Source organism: Gorilla gorilla, chromosome 1 (assembly GCF_029281585.2).
Source record: "Gorilla gorilla gorilla isolate KB3781 chromosome 1, NHGRI_mGorGor1-v2.1_pri, whole genome shotgun sequence".
NCBI lineage: Eukaryota > Metazoa > Chordata > Mammalia > Primates > Hominidae > Gorilla > Gorilla gorilla.
Window position 1 is genome coordinate 200,340,699 of NC_073224.2, and position 17,870 is coordinate 200,358,568.

Genomic DNA, 17,870 nt, shown 5'->3' on the forward strand with positions numbered 1-17,870 from the left:
ATTCCCCTGCCTCAGCCTCCCCAGTAGCTGGGATTACAGGCACACACCACCATGCCCAGCTAATTTTAGTATTTTTAGTAGAGACAGGGTTTTACCATGTTGGTCAGGCTGGTCTCGAACTCCTGACCTTGTGATCCGCCCACCTCGGCCTCCTAAAGTGCTGGGATCACAGGCGTGAGCCACCACGCCTGGCCCACCATGGTTTTGTCTGTGTATAAATGGAATTAGACAGCAGGGAAACTTTTGAGTCTAGCTTTCTTCACTTAGTGTAATGCTTTAGAAATTCATCAAGTTCTGGGAATGAGTTGCTCTTTCTTTTCGTTGCTGTGTAGTATTCCATTGTACGGATGGATCCCAATTTGTTTATCCATTCACCTTTTGATGCATATTTGGGTTGAGTCCTGAGGATGGTTTTCAGTCACAGAAAAGACTATTTGGAAGTTTATTTCCGGAGTAAACAATTAGTTTCTATTTATTAAAGTTACTAGTTCAAAACACTACTAGTTCTTTCTTAACCTTAAGATTCAACCTATTGGCCAGGCGTGGTGGCTCACACCTGTAATCCCAGCAATTTAGGCAGCCGAGACAGGAAGATTACTTGAGGCTAGGAGCTGGAGACCAGTATGGGCAACATATCAAGACCCCATGTCTACAAAAAATTAAAACTTAATAATAATAAAATATTTTAAAAGTATAAATAGCCCTCTCCCTCTCCCTCTCCCTCTCCCTCTCCCTCTCCCTCTCCCTCTCCCTCTCCCTCTCCCTCTCCCTCTCCCTCTCCCTCTCCCTCTCCCTCTCCCTCTCCCTCTCCCTCTCCCTCTCCCTCTCCCTCTCCCTCTCCCTCTCCCTCTCCCTCTCCCTCTCCCTCTCCCTCTCCCTCTCCCTCTCCCCTCTTTCCACGGTCTCCCTCTGATGCCGAGCCGAAGCTGGACGGTACTGCTGCCATCTCAGCTCACTGCAACCTCCCTGCCTGATTCTCCTGCCTCAGCCTGCCGAGTGCCTGCGATTGCAGGCGCGCACCGCCCCGCCTGACTGGTTTTCGTATTTTTTTGGTGGAGACGGGGTTTCGCTGTGTTGGCTGGGCTGGTCTCCAGCTCCTAACCGCGAGTGATCAGCCAGCCTCGGCCTCCCGAGGTGCCGGGATTGCAGACAGAGTCTGGTTAACTCAGTGCTCAATGGTGCCCAGGCTGGAGTGCAGTGGCGTGATCTTGGCCCGCTACAACCACCTCCCAGCCGCCTGCCTTGGCCTCCCAAAGTGCCGAGATTGCAGCCTCTGCCCGGCTGCCGCCCCGTCTGGGAAGTGAGGAGCGTCTCCGCCTGGCCGCCCATCGTCCGGGATGTGAGGAGCCCCTCTGCCTGGCTGCCCAGTCTGGAAAGTGAGGAGCCTCTCTGCCCGGCCGCCCATCGTCTGAGATGTGGGGAGCACCTCTGCCCTGCCGCCCAGTCCGGGATGTGAGGAGCGTCTCTGCCCGGCCGCCCCGTCTGAGAAGTGAGGAGACCCTCTGCCTGGCAACCGCCCCGTCTGAGAAGTGAGGAGCCCCTCCGCCCGGCAGCTGCCCCGCCCGAGAAGTGAGGAGCCCCTCCGCCCAGCAGCCACCCCGTCTGGGAAGTGAGGAGCGTCTCCGCCCGGCAGCCACCTCGTCCGGGAGGGAGGTGGGGGGGTCAGCCCCCCACCCGGCCAGCCACCCCGTCCGGGAGGGAGGTGGAGGGATCAGCCCCCCGCCCGGCCAGCCACCCTGTCCGGGAGGTGAGGGGCGCCTCAGCCCGGCCACCCCTACTGGGAAGTGAGGAGCCCCTCTGCCCGGCCAGCCGCTCCGTCCGGGAGGGAGGTGGAGGGGTCAGCCCCCCGCCCGGCCAGCCAACCCGTCCAGGAGGGAGGTGGGGGGGGGTCAGTCCCCCGCCCGGCCAGCCGCCCCGTCCGGGAGGGAGGTGGGGGGGCCAGCCCCCCGCCCGGCGAGCCGCCCCGTCCGGAAGGGAGGTGGGGGGGTTAGCCCACCGCCCAGCCTGCCGCCCTGTCCAGGAGGGAGGTGGGGGTTCGGCCCCCCGCCTGGCCGGCCACCCGGTCCGAGAGGTGAGGGGCGCCTCTGCCCGGCCGCCCCTACTGGGAAGTGAGGAGCCCCTCTGCCCGGCCAGCCGCTCTGTCCGGGAGGGAGGTGGGGGGGTCAGCCCCCCGCCCGGCCAGCCACCCCGTCCGGAAGGGAGGTGGGGGGGTCAACCCCCCGCCTGGCCAGCCGCCCCGTCCGGGAGGTGAGGGGCACCTCTGCCCGGCCGCCCCTACTGGGAAGTGAGGAGCCCCTCAGCCCGGCCAGCCGCCCCGTCCGGGAGGGAGGTGGGGGGGTCAGCCCACCGCCCAGCCTGCCACCCTGTCCGGGAGGGAGGTGGGGGGTCAGCCCCCCGCCTGGCCAGCCGCCCCGTCCGGGAGGGAGGTGGGGGGGTCAGCCCACTGCCCAGCCTGCCGCCCTGTCCGGGAGGGAGGTGGGGGTTCGGCCCCCCGCCTGGCCAGCCGCCCCATCCGGGAGGTGAGGGGCGCCTCTGCCCGGCCGCCCCTACTGGGAAGTGAGGAGCCCCTCTGCCCGGCCAGCCGCCCCGACCAGGAGGGAGGTGGGGGGGGTCAGCCCCCTGCCCGGCCAGCCACCCCGTCCGGGAGGTGAGGGGCACCTCTGCCCGGCCGCCCCTACTGGGAAGTGAGGAGCCCCTCTGCCCGGCCACCACCCCGGCTTGGAGGTGTACCCAACAGCTCATTGAGAACGGGTCATGATGACAATGGCGGTTTTGTGGAATGGAAAGGGGGGAAAGGTGGGGAAAAGATTGAGAAATCGGATGGTTGCCGTGTCTGTGTAGAAAGAGGTAGACATGGGAGACTTTTCATTTTGTTCTGTACTAAGAAAAAATTCTTCTGCCTTGGGATCCTGTTGATCTGTGACCCTACCCCCAACCCTGTGCTCTCTGAAACATGTGCTGTATCCACTCAGGGTTGAATGGATTAAGGGCGGTGCAAGATGTGCTTTGTTAAACAGATGCTTGAAGGCAGCATGCTCGTTAAGAGCCATCACCACTCCCTAATCTCAAGTACCCAGGGACACAAACACTGCGGAAGGCCGCAGGGTCCTCTGCCTAGGGAAACCAGAGAACTTTGTTCACTTGCTTATCTGCTGACCTTCCCTCCACTATTGTCCTGTAACCCTACCAAATCCCCCTCTGCGAGAAACACCCAAGAATGATCAATAAAAAATAAATAAATAAATAAATAAATAAATAAATAAATAAATAAAAAAAGTATAAATAAAATTCAGCTTACAAACCTTGTTTGAAAATCTAGATTTTAGCAAATGCTTCTAAGGGGCTTTTTACAACTTTATATCTTCAAACATAAATGAATAGGTTTGATTTTCTTTTTCAGTATCTCAGTGTGGAAGAAAAGTTAAATATTAAATTTGAACTCAATTGAACATGGACACAAACAATGGTCACCAAGTCCCTGAACAGGTTGTGTGAGCCCCTTGAGGCGTTCATCCAGCACTGTTTCGGAGGAGTCTCTATTTCAATCTATTCCTATAGTTATTGAAAAACAACACACAATCGCAAAAACAAGTTGACCTTTTTGTGTTCCTTGAGACCGATCATGAAGGGCCCTCGTGACCGGACCTCATGCCAAACAACTCATTACAAAAAGAGCTAGGGTCCCAGCTGCGCTGAAGCTTCATGAGACCTCTCCTCATCTGTGCGTGGATGAGTGGCCGACTCTGGAGCCCAGGCTGTTGCTTCCCAGTCTGGTGGTGAATCCTCCATAGTCTGGTGAGTGTAAATATATGTATATCTCTTTTCCCTTCTCCCCTTCCCATTGCAATTTGCTTATTATGTCATTTACTTATATCAATTTGCTTATTATATTAATTTCCTTATTATATCATTTGCTTATTATATCTGCATTGCCATTTACGTGGGATAAAGCTTGTTTACCCTTAAATTTGTGTGTGTGCCTTTTCTTCTCCCCTCACCCTGCTCCCGCGGCTCCCGCACAGAACACTCAGTTATCTGTATAAACAAAACCTTCCTGAAGATTTAAATCATTCTTATACATCAAGTAAATCCAAGTTATAAATAGGATGAATCTTAAGTTCTCTCAAAAATCTGTTTATCTAAAAAACTAGGGCCAGGCACTGTGGCTCACACTTGTAATCCCAGGACTTTGGGAGGCTGAGGCTGATCGCCTGAGCCCAGGAGTTTGAGAACAGCCTGGGCAATATAGTGAGACCTCATCTCCACAAAAAACTTAAAAATTAGCCAGACATGGTTGCGCACGCCTGTGATCCCAGCTACTCAGGAGGCTGAGGTGGGAGGATCACTTGAGCCGGGGAGGCAGAGGTTTCAGTGAGCTGAGATCCAGCTACTGCATTCCAGCCTGGGAAACAGAGTGAGACCCTGTCTCAAAAACAAAAACAGAAAACAAAACAAAAACCCTAAATGTATCTAGATTATTTCTTTGAACAGAAATATTAATGCTAAGGTTTTTTGTCTTTGTTTTTTATGAGAATGGGGTCTCGCTCTGTAGCCCAGGCTGGAGTGCAGTAATGCAATCTCATCTCACTGCAACCTCTGCCTCCCGGGTTCAAGAGATTCTTCTGCCTCAGCCTCCTCAGTAACTGGGATTACAGGCACGCAGCACCACGCCTGGGTAATTGTTGTATTTTTAGTAGAGACGTGGCTTCACCATGTTCGTCAGGTTGGTCTCGAACTCCTGACCACAAGAGTTCCGCCTGCCTTGGCCTCGCAAAGTGCTAGGATTACAGGCGTGAACCACCATGCCCGGCCAATGCTAAGGTTTAAATTTTTGGTTTAGCATGCTAGCCTTAGTTCTAAATCTTCCCGAGGTTAAGTTACATAAGTATCCTCATCAAGGACACTCTAAGGAAGAAAGTTCCATCACCGGTAACAGAGGTTAATTAATTTTTCATCTTCTAAGGTCACAGATGTGTTCCACAAAGAAAAAAACAAAGGCCGGGCGCGGTGGCTCACGCCTGTAATCCCAGCACTTTGGGAGGCTGAGGTGGGCGGATCACGAGGTCAGGAGATCGCGACCATCGTGGCTAACACAGTGAAACACCGTCTCTACTAGAAATACAAAAAATTAGCCAGGCGTGGTGGCGGGCGCCTGTAGTCCCAGCTACTGGGGAGGCTGAGGCAGGAGAATGGCGTGAACCCGGGAGGCAGAGCTTGCAGTGAGCCCAGATGGCACCACTGCACTCCAGCCTGGGTGACAGTGCGAGACTCTGTCTCAAAAAAAAAACAAAAAACAAAAAACCACAGTCCTCCCAGTTAATTGAGATCACGTGCCCACTAAGAAAGACACCTGTGGGGCTGCAGTGGCCAGCCATGCCCTCAGCACGGCACAAATTCTGTTTGTGCCACTGAATCTCTCCCCAAAGGGCTGCTGAGAGGCCTGGTTCTATATAGCTGGGCTGGGAGTGAGACAGAGCCCCTTGCAGGCTTTAGAGCTCTTCCTGTTGATTCAGGACTGAAAGCTTTTCATCCAACCTGTGATGTCAGAAAGCTGGGTGACTGACTGCCACCGCACAGCGACTTGATGGCCCCTTTGAAGCACAGGCCCACAGGGATTTGCAGGTAAATTGCAAATGGCCAATATCCGGTACGAACAGCCACCCACTGTGCCTGTCCCTGCGGCAGCCACTGCTTTTGGATTACTGCCCCTTCACCCTTGGTAATGCGGATACACGGGCATGCAGTGCGGGACTGGTGGGCAACTCCACCCACGGCCAGGCGCAGGATCCACTAGGCAAAGCTAGCTGGGCTTCTGAGTCAGGTGGGGACTTGGAGAACTTTTATGTCTAGCTGGAGGATTGTATATGCACCAATCAGCACTCTGTGTCTAGCTCGGGGTTTGTGGATGCACCAATCACCACTCTGTATCTAGCTAATCTGGTGGGGACTTGGAGAACTTTTATGTCTAGCTAGAGGATTGTAAATGCACCAATCAGCACTCTGTGTCTAGCTAAAAGATTGTAAACGCACCAATCAGCACTCTGCGTCTAGCTAAAGGTTTGTAAATGCACCAATCAGTGCTCTGTGTCTAGCTAATCTAGTGGGGACCTGGAGAACTTTTGTGTCTAGCTGAAGGATTGTAAATGCACTAATCAGCTCTCTGTGTCTAGCTCAAGATTTGTAAAGGCACCAATCAGTGCTGTGTCTAGCTAATCTAGTGGGGACTTGTATAACTTTTGTGTCTAGCCAAAGGATTGTAAATGCACCAATCAGCACTCTGTGTCTAGCTCAAGGTTTGTAAACACACCAATCAGCACCCTGTCAAAACGGACCAATCAGCTCTCTGTAAAATGGGCCCATCAGCTCTGTAAACTGGACCAATCAGCTCTCTGTAAAGTGGACCAATTAGCAGGATGTGGGTGGGTTCAGACAAGGGAATAAACGCAGGCTGCCCAAGCCAGCAGCGACAGCCTGCTTGGGTTTCCTGTCAGCGTGTGTGATGCTTTGTTCTTTTGCCTTTTGCAATAAGTCTTGCTGCTGCTCACGCATTGGGTCTACATGCCTTTATGAACTGTAACACGGTGAAGGTCTGCAGCTTCAGTCCTGAGGCCAGCGAGACTACAAACCCACTGCGAGAGATGAACAACTGCGAACGGGAGGAACGAACAACTTCAGGCGCACTGCCTTAAGAGTTGTAACACTCACCGCAAAGGTCTGCAGCTTCACTCCTGAAGCCAGCGAGACCACGAACCCACCAGAAGGAAGAAACTCTGAACACGTCTGAACATCAGAAGAAATAAACTTTGGACACTCTATCTTTAAAAACTGTAACAGTCGCCGTGAGGGTCCGCAGCTTCATTCTTGAAGTCGGCAAGACCAAGAACCCACCAATTCTGGAACACAGTAAGACATCCCTGCCCAAAGCTAAACCTAACTCATCAAGGGAGGCATAGGAGACAAGACCCACCTGCCTTCCCTGGACCAACTGGTGCCAGCTCTGGTGAGAAACTGAGGCCTGTCTGCTGGGCCTCACTCAGGACCCAGTTAATGGGTGACTGGGTTTGAAGATTTCTAAGCTTGTTCATATTGTCTGTGAGTCACTGACCTGAAGGGCCTGGCCCCATGCACTGAACGGGGGGCAGGAGTGAGTGTCACCCCCGCTGCCTCGGCCCCAGGACGGTGCTCGTGGTGGGAGACCCCGCCTGGGGAGGCGCAGGGCGGCTGGGAGAAATTCTGAGGACAAGGCCCGCGCTGCAGGCGCAGAGGGAGGAGCACAGGCCCCGGTCCCGCGCAGGCTCTGCTGTCCTCCCTGTGTGGTCGGGACGAGGCCCGGCTCAGAGCCGCCAAATTCACATCTGCAACCCAGGCCCCTGAGGGTGCAGGCTTGGACATCAGCAGCCAAGGCCCAGAGGCGTCCAGCACGAACACGTCCAAAGCCCAGCTCCTGCCGCCGCGGCCGGCTCCCGGACAGACTCCTCCCCAAATCTTCCTGCTCTCGGGAAATGGCAACTCTGTTCTTCCAGCTACTCAGCCCGAAAGCCCTGGAGTTGACCCTGACACCTCTTCTCTCACAGCCCCCACCCAGAGTGCCCGCACATCCTCTCCGCTCCATCTTCAGGATACATCAGAAAGTGTCCGTGTCTCACCGTGGGCGCCACGGCCGAGGTCCAAGCCCGCACCAGGTCCCCTCGCCCCTGCGCCTCCTCCGGAGGCTCCCTCCCATCACCCGGGTCCTTGCAGCTCCCGCTCCTCCCGGCCGCCAGAGGGCGCTTTGAACACTGCAGGCCAGCGAGTCTCCCTTCTGCTCTGAGCCCTCCAGGGACCCCCCCAACCAGTGCAAAGGCCGGCGCCCTCCCAGCGGCTCCAGGCCCACCATCGGCTCCCCACCTCACTTCACCGCTGGCCCTGTTTCATCGTCCTCGCCCCATCATTCCCTCCCTTTTGCGACCGTGGCCAGTATTAGAGCATTCTTGAGAAGAGAGATTTATTTTAAGGAACTGGCTCATTTGATGTTCAGGTGACAGGCAACTCTGAAATCCACAGGGCAGGTTGGCAGCCTGGAAAATCAGGAAGAGTTGATGTTGCATTCTCAAGCGCGAACGCTGGAAACTCAAGTCGAATTTCGATGTTGCGGTCTGGAGGCAAAAATTCTCCTTCCTCGGGAGACCGTAGTCATTATTCTTAAGGTCTTCAACCGAGTGGCCCGCCCACCATATAGAGTGTAATCTGCTTTACTCAAAGTCTACTAATTAAATGTTAATCACATTCCAAAGTTTGCCTTCGTAGCAACAGCTAGACTTGTTTGTCCAAACCATGGGCACCACAGCCTGGCCAAGACGACATAAACTTAGCATCACATGGCCCCTTTCCCCTTTCTTGAAGGCCGGTGTGGTCCAGCCTCCAGCCCTTATCCTCACTCCTCTTTGCGCAATATTCTGCTCCTACGCATGCGCATGAGTCTTAGCCTCCTAGCTGGCTGCCTCACCTCCTTTGGATTTTTCTGGATGTCGCCTCAGAGCAGCTGCCTCTGACAGCCCCATTTAGGTAGCAAGCCTTCCTCCACCAGCACTCCCAGTCCTCTTCCATGCTCTATTTTTGGCCATATTCGTTCATATTCATGGGGAAAAAAATACAAACTTTTCTTATTTTGTTGTCCATCTCTCTTTCTAGAATATAAGCTCCAACAGGTAAGCTCTGTACGAGTACGATTGCTACCCCAGTACCTAGAACAGTGGTACTAGAACAGGGTAGTTGCTTAAGAAATACTGGTTGAGTTAATAATAGCTTGAATGTAAGTACTTATTAAGGACCATACGCTGTTCTAAACACTGTTTTTGTGTTTTGTTTTGAGACGGAGTCTAGCCCTGTCGCCCAGGCTGGAGTGCAGTGGCGCGATCTCGGCTCACTGCAAGCTCCACCTCCCGGGTTCATGCCATTCTCCTGCCTCAGCTGCCAGAGTAGCTGGGACTACAGGCGCCCGCTACCACGCCTGGCTAATTTTTTTGTATTTTTAGTAGAGACGAGGTTTCACTGTGTTAGCCAGGATGGTCTCGATCTCCTGACCTACTGATCCGCCCGCCTCGGCCTCCCAGAGTGCTGGGATTACAGGCGTGAGCCACTGCACTCAGCTGTTCTAAACACTTTTAATGTATCATTTCATTTTTGCAATAATTTTACAAGGTAAGTTCTAATATCCCCATACACAGATCAGACAATTGAGGCACAGATCACTTATGGTGCTAGCTGGTATGTGAAAGAGCCAGAATTTTAATCCAAATGGTCTGACTCCAGAGACTGAATTCTTAGCCACTCTGTTATGCTGCTTTCCATTAGTGAATGAATTTTTTTTTTTTTTTGAGACGGAGTCTTGCCCTGTTTCCCAGGCTAGAGTGCGGTGGCGCAATCTCTGCTCACTGCAAGCTCCAGCTCCCGGGTTCACGCCATTCTCCTGCCTCAGCCTCCCGAGTAGCTGGGACTACAGGCTCCAGCCACCACGCCCGGCTAATTTTTTGTATTTTTTAGTAGAGATGGGGTTTCACCGTGTTAGCCAGGATGGTCTTGATCTCCTGACCTCGTGATCTGCCTGCCTCGACCGCCCGAAGTGCTGGGATTACGGGCATGAGCCACCGCGCCCGGCCAAATTTTTTTAAAAAGAATGAAAGAAGAATAATTGATTTGTACCCACACCAGAAACCATGAAATTTGGAGTCAGAAAAACCTAGGTTAACATTCCAGATTTGCTATGTACTGGAATATATGATTTGGACAACTTTCTTTCCTTTTCTCTCTCTAATTTTTATTTTTTCACACAAGGTCTCACTCTGTTGCCCAGGATGGAGTGGGAGTGCAGTGGCATGATCTCGGCTCACTGCAGCCTCCACCTCCAGAGCTCAAGAGATCCTCCTGCCTCAGCCTTCTGAATAGCTGGGACTACAGGTATGCGCGCCAGCAGGCCCAGCTAATTTTATTTTTTTGTAGAGATGGGGTCTCCCTATGTTGACCAGGCTGGTCTCAAATTTCTGGGCTCAAGCAATCCTCCCACCTCGGCCTCCCAAAGTGCTAAGATTACAAGCATGAGCCACCACACCTGGCCTGGACAACCTGGCCTGGACAAGTTTCTTAGATTTTTTTTTTTTTTTTTTTTTGAGATGGAGTCTTGTTCTGTGGCCCAGGCTGGAGTGCGTTGGTGCAATCTCGGCTCACTGCAACTTCCGCCTTCCGGGTTCACGCCATTCTCCTGCCTCAGCCTCCCGAGTAGCTGGGAGTACAGGCGCCTGCCACCATGCCTGGCTAATTTTTTGTGTGTTTTTAGTAGAGATGGGGTTTCACCATGTTAGCCAGGATGGTCTCGATCTTCTGACCTCGTGATCTGCCCACCTCGGCCTCCCAAAGTGCTGGGATTACAGGCATGAGCCACCGTGCCCGACCAAGTTTCTTAGATTCTTGAAGTCTGAAGTTCCTAAGGACAGAGAAGGGGGAAAAAAATCGACCTTTTTTTCTTTTTCTTTTTTTTCATTTGAGACGGAGTCTTGCTCTGTTGCCCAGGCTGGAGTGAAGGGGCGTGATCTCGGCTCACTGCAACCTCTGCCTCCCAGGTTCAAAAGGTTCTCTGGTCTCGGTCTCCCGAGTAGCTGGGTATTACAGGTGCCCACCATCATGCCTGGGTAATTGTTGTATTTTTAATAGAGACGAGGTTTCGCCATGTTAGCCAGGCTGGTCTCGAACTCCTGAGCTCAGGTGATCTGCCCGCCTCGGCCTCCCAAAGTGGTGGGATTACAGGCATGAGTCACCACGCCCGGGCAAAAAAAAAAAAAAAAAAAAATCTACCTTTTAATCCACCATACGTTAGCTTCTTTAAAGCCCTTTTGTCACACTGGATCCGGTTTTATAAGCCATTACTGCCCTCTAGTGGTCAGTTGAAATAACGGCATAACTGCTATGATAAATACAAACTCCCCAAATGGTGTCGCCCAAAGGCTAGTAGTTTCTACAGATAAAACAGCCCATCATTTTTTAGTCTCCTGGATGCTGTTAGTCTTCAAGGACTAAGATCAGGGTTTCTCCAAAGGAGCCAGGGAGGATCATCCCATGGAGGCCCTTGTAGGAGAGAATGGCTCCAGGGGAATTATCCTGATGAAAAATACGTCACCCACACTTCCACACCCAAACAAATGAGCAAAGGATAACAGGCTTGTTGGGACTCACAGCTCAGTTGTCCAGACCTTCAAAGAATATATTCTCACTATGTGATTCATTTTATGTGTCAACTTGACAGTCATGGACTGCTCGGTTTATTTGGTCAAACATTGTGAGTGTATCTGTGAGGCTATTTTTGGATGGGATTAACACTTGACTGAATAAAGCAAACTGCATGCCCCCATGTGGGTGGCCCTCATCCAATCAGGCCTGAATAGAACAAAAAGGCCACCCCTCCCTCAAGTAAGAGGCAATGTCTCCTGCCTGACCGTATGAGCTGGGACATGGGTCTTTTCCATTCTATAGATTTGAACTGAAACATTGGCTTTTCTTGGATCTCAAGCCAGTAGACTTTCAGACTGGAACACACATTGGCTCTCCTGGGTCTCCAGCTTGCTAACTGCAGATCTTGGGACTTCTCAACCTCCATAATCACATAAGCCAGTTTCTCATAATAAATAAATGGGTCCTGGCCGGGTGCAGTGGCTCACGCCTGTAATCCCAGCACTTTGGGAGGCCAAGGTGGGTGGATGACAAGGTCACGAGTTCAAGACCAGCCTGGCCAATATGATGAAACCCAGTCTCTACTAAAAATACAAAAATTAGCTGGGCCTGGTGGCAGGCGCCTGTAGTCCCAGCTACTCGGGAGGCTGAGGCAAGAGAATCGCTTGAACCCGGGAGATGGAGGTTGCAGTAAGCCAAGATTGTGCCGCTGAACTCCAGCCTGGGCGACAGAGCGAGACTCCATCTCAAAAAAAATAAAAATAAAAATAAGTCCTGTTGGTTCTGTTTCTCTGGAGAGCCCTAATACATTTTTTTTTTTTTTTCGAGACAGGGTCTTGCTCTGTCACCCAGGCTGGAGTCCAGTGGCGCTATCTCGGCCCACTGCAACCTCCGCCTCCCGGGATCAAGAGAATCTCGTGCCTCAGCTTCCAAAGTAGCTGGGACTAAAGGCATGTGCCATCACACCCAACTAATTTTTGTATTTTTGGTAGTGATGGGGTTTCACCACGTTGGCCAGGCTGGTCTCAAATTCCTGACCTCAAATGATATGCCCGCCTTGGCCTCCCAAAATGCTGGGATTACAGGCGTAAGCCACCACGCCCAGCCCTAATACATTCTGTTTTATACAAACTGTTTTTACTGGGTGGAAAAAAAGGGAAAACTGCCTAACTTGTTTTGTAATACTAGTATGCCCTTGTCATCAGCCCAGGCCAGGGCAATTAAAGGTAAGAACATTTTAGAACAAGCTTAGTTACGGTTGTAGATACAAACATCCTAAATAATAAAACAGAATCCATATGACATCTAAATTAGAAGCAAATATGTAGTAGAGTTTAGCCAAAAATGCAAGGATAGGTTAACAACAGGGAAAGAATTCCTGTTCTGAACCTTAATACATTAAAAGATAAAAAGTATATAATCACTTAAATAAATAAAAATCATCTGATGAATTCATTCATTTTTCAAATCTTAGCAAATTAGGATTAGTAGGATAATACCTTAACCCTATAAAGGATATTTGCCAAATTCCTAAACATCAAATTCAACAGTGAAAGTCTAGCATTCCCATAAAAGTTAAAAATATGAATGCTCTTTATTCAAAATGTGATGGGCATTTCTAGCTAATGTAATAAATATAATAGAAATCAGAGGCTTAGGAAGTAGGAAGAGGTAACACCATTCTTAAATGCATGATTCATTTTCTATTTGGAAAATAAAAATCTACATGCAGAGCATTAGAATTGATAAGAGTATTTGACAGGTTGGTTGAATACAAGATCATCCTACACATTCTGATAGCACTCTTGTTAATTGCTTATTGGAGTAACAACAAATAAGAACATATTGTGTCCAGAGTCGGTTCCTTCTGGTGGGTTCTTGGTCTCACTGACTTCAAGAATGAAGCCGTGGACCTTCCCGGTGAGTGTTACAGCTCTTAAAGATGGCACGGGCCCAAAGAGTAAGCACCAGCGAGTTTTATTGTGAAAAGTGAAACAACAAAGCTTCCACAGCTTGGAAGGGGACCCAAGCCGGTTGCTGTGGCTGGCTGGGGTGGGGGTGGCCAGCTTTTATTCCCTTATTTGTCCCCGCCCATGTCCTGCTGATTGGCCCATTTTACAGTGTGCTGATTGGCACATTTTACAAACCTCTAGCTAGCCACAGAGCGCTGATTGGTGCATTTTTCAATCCTAGCTACAGAGTGCCGATTGGTGCATTTTACAATTTTCTTGTAAGACAGGAAAGTTCTCCAAGTCCCCACCCAACCCAGAAGTCCAGGTGGCTTCACCTCTCAATATGGCTGGGCTTGGAGGCTCACACCTGTAATCCCAACACTTTGGGAGGCTGAGGTGGGTGGATCACCGAGGTCAGGAGTTTGAGACCACCCTGGCCAACATAGAGAAACCTTGTCTCTGCTAAAAATACAAAAATTAGCCAGGTGTGGTGGTGCTTGCCTGTAATCCCAGCTACTCGGGAGGCTGAGGCAGGAGAATTGCCTGAACCCGGGCAGCAGAGGTTGCAGTGAGCCGAGATGGCTCCCCTGCACTCCAGCCTGGGGGACAGAGCAAGACTCCATCTCAAAAAAAAAAAAAAAAAAAAATGCTGGGTGGGGTGGCTCACGCCTGTAATCCCAGCACTTTGGGAGGCCGAGGTGGGTGGATCACGAGGTCAAGAGATCGAGACCATCCTGGCCAACATGGTGAAACCCCGTTTCTACTAAAAATACAAAAATTAGGTGAGCATTGTGGCACACACCTGTAGTCCCACCTACTCGGGAGGCTGAGGCAGCAGAATCACTTGTACCTGGAAGGCAGAGGTTGCAGTGAGCCGAGATCACACCACTGCACTCCAGCCTGGCGACAGAGTGAGAATCTGTCTCAAAAAAAAAAAGAAAGAATGTATTATTTATAATGCATTTCCAATAGCAACAAAAATTATAAGGCACCTAGGAATATACATGTAACATACTGATCTGCATTGATCAATATACAAAATATACATATAACAAAAGATGGCTAGATGTTTTCTCAGAAAACTATGAAACATTTTTAAATGTAAAGGAATACAAAATAAACATACTCTTACCATACAACACAGCAGTCATGCTTTTTAATATTTAACCAAATGAGTTAAAAACATATCCGCCCAGAAAACCTGTGCATGGATGATTATAGCAGTTTTATTCATAATTGTCAAAACTTAGAAGCAACTAAGATGTCCTTTAGTAGGTAAATGGAGAAACTGTGGTACATCCATACAATTGAATATTAATTCAACTCTAAAAATAAATCAGCTATCAAGCCACAGAAAGAAATGGAGGAAACAAATGCATGTTACTAAGTGAAAGAAGGCAATCTGAGCCTGGGCACAGTGGCTTATGTCTGTAATCCCAGCACTTTGGGAGGCCAAGGCGGGTGGATCATCTGAGGTCAGGCGTTCGAGACCAGCCTGGACAAGATGCTGAAACCCTGTCTCTACTAAAAATGCAAAAATTAGCTGGGCATGGTGGTGTGCGCCTGCAGCTACTTGGGAGGCTGAGGCAGGAGAATCGCTTGAACCCAGGAGGCAGAGGTCGCAGTGAGCTGAGATCGTGCCATTGCTCTCCAGCCTGGGCAACAGAGCAAAACTCCATCTTAAGTAAAAAATAAAAATAAATAAGCCAATCTGCAAAGGCTATGTACTGCATGATTCCAACTAATTGACATTCTGGAAAAGGCAAAACTATGGAGACAGTAAAAAGGACTGTTGTGGTCATGGGTTAAGGGGAAGGGAGGGATGAATAGGCAGAGCACAGATTTTTTTGTTGTTGTACTTTTTTGTTTGTTTGTTTGTTTGTTTTGCAATGGCACGATCTCCTCTCACTGTAACCTCTGCCTCCCAGGTTCAAGCCATTCTCCTGCCTCAACCTTCTGAGTAGCTGGGACTACAGGCATGTGCCAGCACGGCTGGCTAATGTTTACGTTTTTAGTAGAGACAGGGTTTTGCCATGTAGGCCAGGCTGTTCTCAAACTCCTGACTTGAGAGGTGAAGCCAGCTGGACTTCCTGGGTGGAGTGCGGACTTGGAGAACTTTTCTGTCTTACAAGAGGATTGTAAAACCCACCAATCAACACTTGCAGCTAGGATTGTAAAACACACCAATCAGTACTCTGTAACTAGCAAGGGGATTGTAAAATGCACCAATCAGTGCTCTGTAAAATGAACCAATCAGCACTCTGTAAAATGCACCAATCAGCAGGATCCTAAAAGTAGCCAATCGCAGGGAGGATTGAAAAAAGGGCATTCTGATAGGACAGAAATGGAACATGGGCGGGGACAGATAAGGGAATAAAAGCTGGCCACCCCAGCCGGCAGCAGCAACTTGCTGGTGTCCACTTCTGTGGTGTGGAAGGTTTGTCCTTTTGCTTTTCGCAATGAAGCTTGCTACAGCTCACTCAATGGGTCCGTGCTATATATATATATATATATATATACACACACACACATATATACACACACATATACACACATATATATACACACATATATATACACACACACACACACACATATATATATATATTTTTTGAGATGGAGTCTTTCTCTTGTCGCCCAGGCTGGAGTGCAGTGCACCATCTCGGCTCACTGCAAGCTCCACCTTCCAGGTTCACAGCATTCTGCCTCAGCCTCCCGAGTAGCTGAGACTGCAGGTGCTGGCCACCACACCCTGCTAATTTTTTTGTATTTTTAGTAGAGAGGGGGTTTCACTGTGTTAGCCAGGATGGTCTGCATCTCCTGACCTCGTGATCCGCCCGCCTTGGCCTCCCAAAGTGCTAGGATTACAGGCGTGAGCCACTGCTCCTGGCCAGGTCTGTGCCATCTTTAAGAGCTGTAATACACCCCGTGAAGGTCTGCAGTTCCATTGCTGAAGTCAGCGATACCACGAACCCACCATCAGGAACCAACTCTGGACACATGACTTCAGGTGATCCATCCTCTTCGGCCTCCCAAAGTGCTGGGATTACAGGCGTAAGCCACGACGCCTGGCCCAGAGCACAGATTTTTAGGGCAGTGAAATCATTCTGTGTTGTATTATAATGGTGGTTACCTGTCATTTACATTTGTCAAAACCCATAAAATGTACAACACAAAGAGTGAAACCTAATGTAAACCATAAACTTTGGATGACGATGTGTCATTGCAGGTCCATCAATTGCAACAAATGCTTCACTCTGGTCAGGAATGCACCGCTTTGATGTGGGAAGTAGGGGATGTGGATATTGGGGAGGCTGTGTGTTGGTTGGCGGGGAGGCAAAGGATGTGTGGAAACTCAGATTTGCTGTGAACCCAAAACTTCTCTAAAAAATTAAGAAAAATCTAAATAAATGGAAATATTTAATTTGTTCATGGATACAAATATTCAATATAGTAATGTGGCAGTTAACCTATAAGTAAATCTGTAATTCCAAAGCTATTCCAACAAAACAAATTTACCAGCGTTTTTCATGGAACTAGACAAACTGATTCCAGATCCACATGGATATAAAAAGGTCGGGCCAGACGCCGTCGCTCATGCTTGTAATCCCAGCACTTTGGGAGGCCGAGGCAGGCGGATTACGAGGTCAGGAGTTCGAGACCAGCCTGGCTAACACAGTGAAACCCCGCCTCTACTAAAAATACAAAAATTAGCCGGGCGTGGTGGCAGGCGCCTGTAATTCCAGCTACTCGGAAGGCTGAGGCAGGAGAATCGCTTTAACGCGGGAGGCATAGGTTGCAGTGAGCAGATATGAGGCCACTGCACTCCAGCCTGGGTGACAGAGCTAGACTCCATCTAAAAAATAATAAGAAGAAAAATCAATAAAGGTCCATGAATAGGCAAGAAAGGACCAAAAGGGAGGGAAGGGAAAGAAGGAAGAAAGGAAGAAGGAAGGGAAAAGAAAAGAAAAAAAACTAGAAATAAAGGAAAAACAATGCCAATTAAAACCACACAACCGGCTGAGCACTGTGGCTCACGCCTGTAATCCCTGCACGTTGGGAGACAGAGACGCGCGGATCACCTGAGGTCAGAAGTTCGAGACCAGCCTCGCCAATTTGGCCAAACCCCGTCTCTACTAAAAATACAAAAATTAGCCAGGCGTGGTGGCGGGCACCTGTAATCTCAGCTACTTAGGAGGCTGAGGCAGGAGAATCGCTTGAACCAGAGAGACAGAGGTTGCAGTGAGCTGAGATCATGCCACTGCACTCCAGCCTGGGTGACAGAGACTCCGTCTCAGAAAAACACCAAATAAAGTAAAATAAATGAACCAGTTCTGTATGTAGAAATACAATGTGACAAAACGAGTTGCGGTAATATGTCTACAGACAAATATTTTTAAATTACAGTTTGTAAAATTATTAAAATGATATAACTTCTTGGCCTTTGGGCTAAGATCAAGTGTAAAAATTATCCAAATAAATAAAATCACTTCACACCCATTAAAATGGCCACTATCACAAGAACAGGAAATAAGAACTCTTAATGAAGATGCAGAGCAATTGGAACCCTTATGCCCTGGGTTCCAATTCTCTGAACATTGGGATGGTGGGAATGGGAAATGGTGCAGCCACTATGGAAAACGGTATGGAGGTTCCTCAAAAAATTAAAAATAGAATGACCATATGATCCAGCAAATATCATTTCTTAGTTTTTGTCCG